Here is a 6,000-nt window from a genome sequence, read left to right on the forward strand (position 1 = left end):
CCCACTCAGCGAGCCTGCTGCCTCCTGCAACAAAACCCAAAAACACATCAGGCCAAGGCCCCTTGGCTTGGTGCTCCTGCTGCTGCCTCCTGCAACAAAACCCAAAAACACATCAGGCCAAGGCCCCTTGGCTTGGTGCTCCTGCTGCTGCAAGCGCTGAGCTGCAGGGAAGGGGAAAGTCAAAACAACACACAGCAGAATAAATTGGAAAAAAAGGCTTGTCTGCAATTCACGTTTCCTGTGTTGCCATCCATGGTACAATTAATAAAGGATTGAATGGTCTAAAATGAAATCTCTCCTGCCCTCTTCAATTTCTGATTGATTTTACAAACTCACGGTGCAAAAGCCAGAATAGCCTCCATTCAGAGGCTCTCTGAATTTCTGACTCTTTAAAACCCCTGTAATTGTCCCAGTGCTTCAGGAGTGGGGCCAGCCCGTGCATTTCCAAACCAGGGTGGCTGCCAGAACCACGCTCAGGCTGCAGACTCAGCTGGGGCCCAAAAGCAGCTCCTGCATCTGTGCTGGGATTGGCTGCGTGGTGCTCCAGCCCAAGGCACAAGTCTGGTTCCAACAGCAAATTCCAGGTTCATGCTCCTCCTCTGGCAGGGCTTCCCTTGGATTGCTCCCTTGTTTTCCATCAGTCAAACTCCTTTGCTTTGTGCAGAATTGTGTTCTCTGCCATATGTCTCCAGAATCCAAGGCCCAATATAAGTAACAGACACATCCTTCAAAGCAGCTGTAGAAAATCACCCAGACAGTTCATATACAGAAAAATTCCCTTCCTTTCCCCCTCAGGCTGGTGTAATGTAAACACCCCCGGTGAGTAAATCTGGGTATAACAAAAAGCCGGAGGATGTGTTTGGAGGGAGAAGGACAAACCCCAAGGAGGACTCTGAATGCTGCGTGCAGGGGTTTGTGCACATCACAGGATGTGCTCTGGAGGGATCAGGATCCACCACTCATCATCCAACACAGTCATCATCAGAGAGGGCTCTGGGGAGCAGCTCTGCCCTGGTGTGCCCTGATCCCTGTGCCATGGCTGCATCAGGCTCCATCACTCAGCATCCAACACTGAGTTCTGGGGAGCAGCTCTGCCCTTGTGTGCCTCAGAGCCTCAGGAGGACGCACAGAAATCTGTCACGCAGAATTCAGGTGCCTCTCCCCACCCTGAATCAAACCACACGGCTCTTCTGTTGCCTTGCTTTGAGAAGATCCCCCTTGACACCCTCCATCAGAGCTCAGCCTTGCATCAGATCCCAGCTGAAGTTTCACAACATTTTCCGTGCTTCCCTCTGGATCTGAGATGTTTGTAAGCCTGTGAACTGTCACCCCATCAAAAGGATCATTAGCCTGAAGAAAGCATGCAACTTACTGAAAAATGGAATTGCATAACAAGCTAAAGGAAGAAATAAAGGGAATGGCCTTGTGGTTATTGACCACATCCCTCATCAAGGCTAAGCCAGATTCCCAGGATCTATTTTTCAGCTCTTTAACCTGGGAAAGTCAGTTCATGGCTGTAAGGGAGGAGGAGAGTGCAGCAGCAGCTGCTCTGGAGCCACCATGGCTCTGAAAGCCTTTGGAGCAAACACGCCAGAGAGGGGCTGAGCAGCCCCGGGGTGTGATGGAGCAGCACTCAGTGACCCCTGGGCTGAATCCCCTGGGAAAATGCACCCAGAGCTCAGCCCCTGCTCCCCAGCATTCCTCAGCAGAACCACTGACCTCGGGAGCAATGGCTGCTGTGCTGCATAAACATTCCACATTTATCACTCACACCCCTTACACTTCGAGTGGTTTTGTTCAGCTGTTGGACAAACATTCTATTTATACAGCTATGGGCAGAACCAAGAAAAAAGTTATCCTTCAAAAGAAGCAAAATCATTTGAATGAGGGAGACACAGCGCCCTTGGGACAGGAGGGAAGCAGCAGCTTCCACCCATTCATCAGGATCTCTGCTGGGTTAAGGCTGAGCAATATGAGCAATTACAGAACAGTTTTGCCCCGGATGGAAGCTTTTGCTCCCCTGTGTAGCTGCACATGTTCCACAGAACTTCTTGACCTGAGCCTGTTTAACTCACATCATGAGTTGGGCCCTTTAGTCTGCACCAAACTTACATCTGTCAGGTCTTGTTTGGAAAATATCAAATGATTCAGGAACACAACCCCCACTCTGATGGGCACTTCAGGCCCTTGAGAGCCTGTTCAATTGATTTTTAATAAGAATTACACCCAGAGCTTGCATTGTTTAGAAAGACAGGACTTCACTCTGTAACTAGTTATGGTACTTCTGCAAATTTCACCTATGCAGACTCAGTTCTTGAATATACATTTAAATACTTGTTTAAATACTTTCCTCCTAGCCATACTTGAGCCATTGAAAGAGAATCAGATAAAGAGCTTTGATCCAAGTTATTGCTTTGCTCATCAGGCCCTCCCACAGCTCCCTGCCAGCTGCTGGAAATGGCATTCTGGAGCACAGCAATGAATTTCAATATCTCAGACAGCTCGTCCCATGCTGGAGGTCAGGTCCGTGGCCCCATTCTGGGGGCTCTTTGAACACAGGACTCAAATTTCAAGTGCAGGGCGAGCTGATTTTCCGGGCTGCACCACAAATGTTCCTGTGTTTGCAATCACTTTCCATCCCAGCCCTCAGCTCCAGGTTCTGCTCTCAGTGTGCACATCCAGAGGAATTAATCAGCCATTTATTCCAGATTCCCAGCAGAATGCAGCAGCAGGACTCGGCCTGCCCCAGGTACTGACCTGGCAATGGTTTTCCAAGGCACACAGCGCTGTGGCCTCTGGGTGCCTCCGGGAGCCCTGGGGCAGCTCAGCACGGCCCACCCATGGGCAGTGCCCTTCTCCTCATGCCCCTTGGCCCACACAGGGTCCCCAGGGCTGGATGGGAGCTGCTCTGACCCTGCTGGATCCATCACAGACCCCAGGGCTGGATGGGAGCTGCTCTGACCCTGCTGGATCCATCACAGACCCCAGGGATGGATTGGAGCTGCTCTGACCCTGCTGGATCCATCACAGACCCCAGGGCTGGATGGGAGCTGCTCTGACCCTGCTGGATCCATCACAGACCCCAGGGCTGGATTGGAGCTGCTCTGACCCTGCTGGATCCATCACAGACCCCAGGGATGCATTGGAGCTGCTCTGACCCTGCTGGATCCAGCACAGACCCCAGGGCTGGATGGGAGCTGCTCTGACCCTGCTGGATCCAGCACAGACCCCAGGGCTGGATTGGAGCTGCTCTGACCCTGCTGGATCCAGCACAGGCCCCAGGGCTGGATTGGAGCTGCTCTGACCCTGCTGGATCCATCAGAGGGCCCAGGGATGGATTGGAGCTGCTCTGACCCTGCTGGATCCAGCACAGGCCCCAGGGCTGGATTGGAGCTGCTCTGACCCTGCTGGATCCAGCACAGACCCCAGGGATGGATTGGAGCTGCTCTGACCCTGCTGGATCCAGCACAGGCCCCAGGGATGGATTGGAGCTGCTCTGACCCTGCTGGATCCAGCACAGACCCCAGGGATGCATTGGAGCTGCTCTGACCCTGCTGGATCCATCACAGACCCCAGGGCTGGATTGGAGCTGCTCTGACCCTGCTGAGCCCAGCACAGGCCCCAGGGATGCATTGGAGCTGCTCTGACCCTGCTGGATCCATCACAGACCCCAGGGATGGATTGGAGCTGCTCTGACCCTGCTGAGCCCAGCACAGGCCCCAGGGATGCATTGGAGCTGCTCTGACCCTGCTGAGCCCAGCACAGGCCCCAGGGCTGGATTGGAGCTGCTCTGACCCTGCTGGATCCATCACAGACCCCAGGGCTGGATGGGAGCTGCTCTGACCCTGCTGGATCCATCACAGGCCCCAGGGATGCATTGGAGCTGCTCTGACCCTGCTGGATCCATCACAGACCCCAGGGCTGGATTGGAGCTGCTCTGACCCTGCTGGATCCATCACAGGCCCCAGGGCTGGATTGGAGCTGCTCTGACCCTGCTGGATCCAGCACAGGCCCCAGGGATGCATTGGAGCTGCTCTGACCCTGCTGGATCCATCACAGACCCCAGGGATGCATTGGAGCTGCTCTGACCCTGCTGGATCCAGCACAGGCCCCAGGGCTGGATTGGAGCTGCTCTGACCCTGCTGGATCCAGCACAGACCCCAGGGCTGGATTGGAGCTGCTCTGACCCTGCTGGATCCAGCACAGACCCCAGGGCTGGATTGGAGCTGCTCTGACCCTGCTGGATCCATCACAGACCCCAGGGATGGATTGGAGCTGCTCTGACCCTGCTGGATCCATCACAGGCCCCAGGGATGCATTGGAGCTGCTCTGACCCTGCTGAGCCCAGCACAGACCCCAGGGCTGGATTGGAGCTGCTCTGACCCTGCTGAGCCCAGCACAGACCCCAGGGATGGATGGGAGCTGCTCTGACCCTGCTGAGCCCAGCACAGACCCCAGGGATGGATGGGAGCTGCTCTGACCCTGCTGGATCCAGCACAGGCCCCAGGGCTGGATTGGAGCTGCTCTGACCCTGCTGGATCCAGCACAGACCCCAGGGATGCATTGGAGCTGCTCTGACCCTGCTGGATCCATCACAGACCCCAGGGATGGATTGGAGCTGCTCTGACCCTGCTGGATCCAGCACAGGCCCCAGGGATGGATGGGAGCTGCTCTGACCCTGCTGAGCCCAGCACAGACCCCAGGGATGGATGGGAGCTGCTCTGACCCTGCTGGATCCATCACAGACCCCAGGGATGCATTGGAGCTGCTCTGACCCTGCTGGATCCAGCACAGGCCCCAGGGATGGATTGGAGCTGCTCTGACCCTGCTGAGCCCAGCACAGACCCCAGGGATGGATGGGAGCTGCTCTGACCCTGCTGGATCCAGCACAGGCCCCAGGGCTGGATTGGAGCTGCTCTGACCCTGCTGGATCCAGCACAGACCCCAGGGATGCATTGGAGCTGCTCTGACCCTGCTGGATCCAGCACAGGCCCCAGGGATGCATTGGAGCTGCTCTGACCCTGCTGGATCCAGCACAGGCCCCAGGGATGCATTGGAGCTGCTCTGACCCTGCTGGATCCAGCACAGACCCCAGGGATGCATTGGAGCTGCTCTGACCCTGCTGGATCCAGCACAGACCCCAGGGATGCATTGGAGCTGCTCTGACCCTGCTGGATCCAGCACAGGCCCCAGGGCTGGCTCTGCTCCCCTCTGCATTCAGCAGCTCCAAAGAGTTCTGTAAAACCCAAAGCACACCAATTCTTGAGGATCAGACACTGTGAAAACCATAACTTCTGCTAGAAATCCGACTGAACAAGAGCATTTCTGAACTAACTCTGCCCACCAGCGTGTGTTTGAAATATGCAGAGTCCCCTGCTGCTGGCTCAGAAAGAGATAAGGGTTTAGGGCCATCCCTTCTCTGCCCTCAGAAACACTGGGAGCATTGCCATCGCTTCAGAGATGATCAGCGAGACCTTGGAGGTCATGGCTTGGCACTCAGGCTGGAAAAATGCATAAGTGTGGCTTTTTTTCTTTTTTAGAAAAGCTGCATCAGATTCTCCCTCTGGTGCCAAGCCTAAGCTCCTTTAAAGCAATGATTCCTGATTCGTTTTCATGTGCTCCCCATCAATCCTTTCCCTGCAGTGTGGAGCAGGTCCCTTGCACTGAAGGAATCTTCTGCTGAAGAAAGTCTTGTGAGACACAGTCATTACATGCAGAGGAAACTGGGTTTAGTGGGGCCCTGGTTCCCCTGGGAACTCCCATAATATAAATTATTAATAATAAAAATAAACATTGGCTAGCTTGAACTTCTCTTCATTCCCTTGGAGCTTATTTTTGTGATGGAATTAGCTAAATAAAGCCCACTTGAAAGAATGTTTAATTGCAAACTATCCAAGGAAAACAAAATGGAACTAATTGGTTCTTAGATATTAAACATTCAAAAGGAGATGGCTTTGGAAACAGCGGAAAGGCTGATGTGCATTAGGATACAAATGGTGC

Source organism: Melozone crissalis, unplaced genomic scaffold (genome assembly GCF_028551555.1).
Source record: "Melozone crissalis strain CALT ecotype California unplaced genomic scaffold, PUWL_Pcris_2 ptg000017l_1, whole genome shotgun sequence".
NCBI classification, from domain to species: domain Eukaryota; kingdom Metazoa; phylum Chordata; class Aves; order Passeriformes; family Passerellidae; genus Melozone; species Melozone crissalis.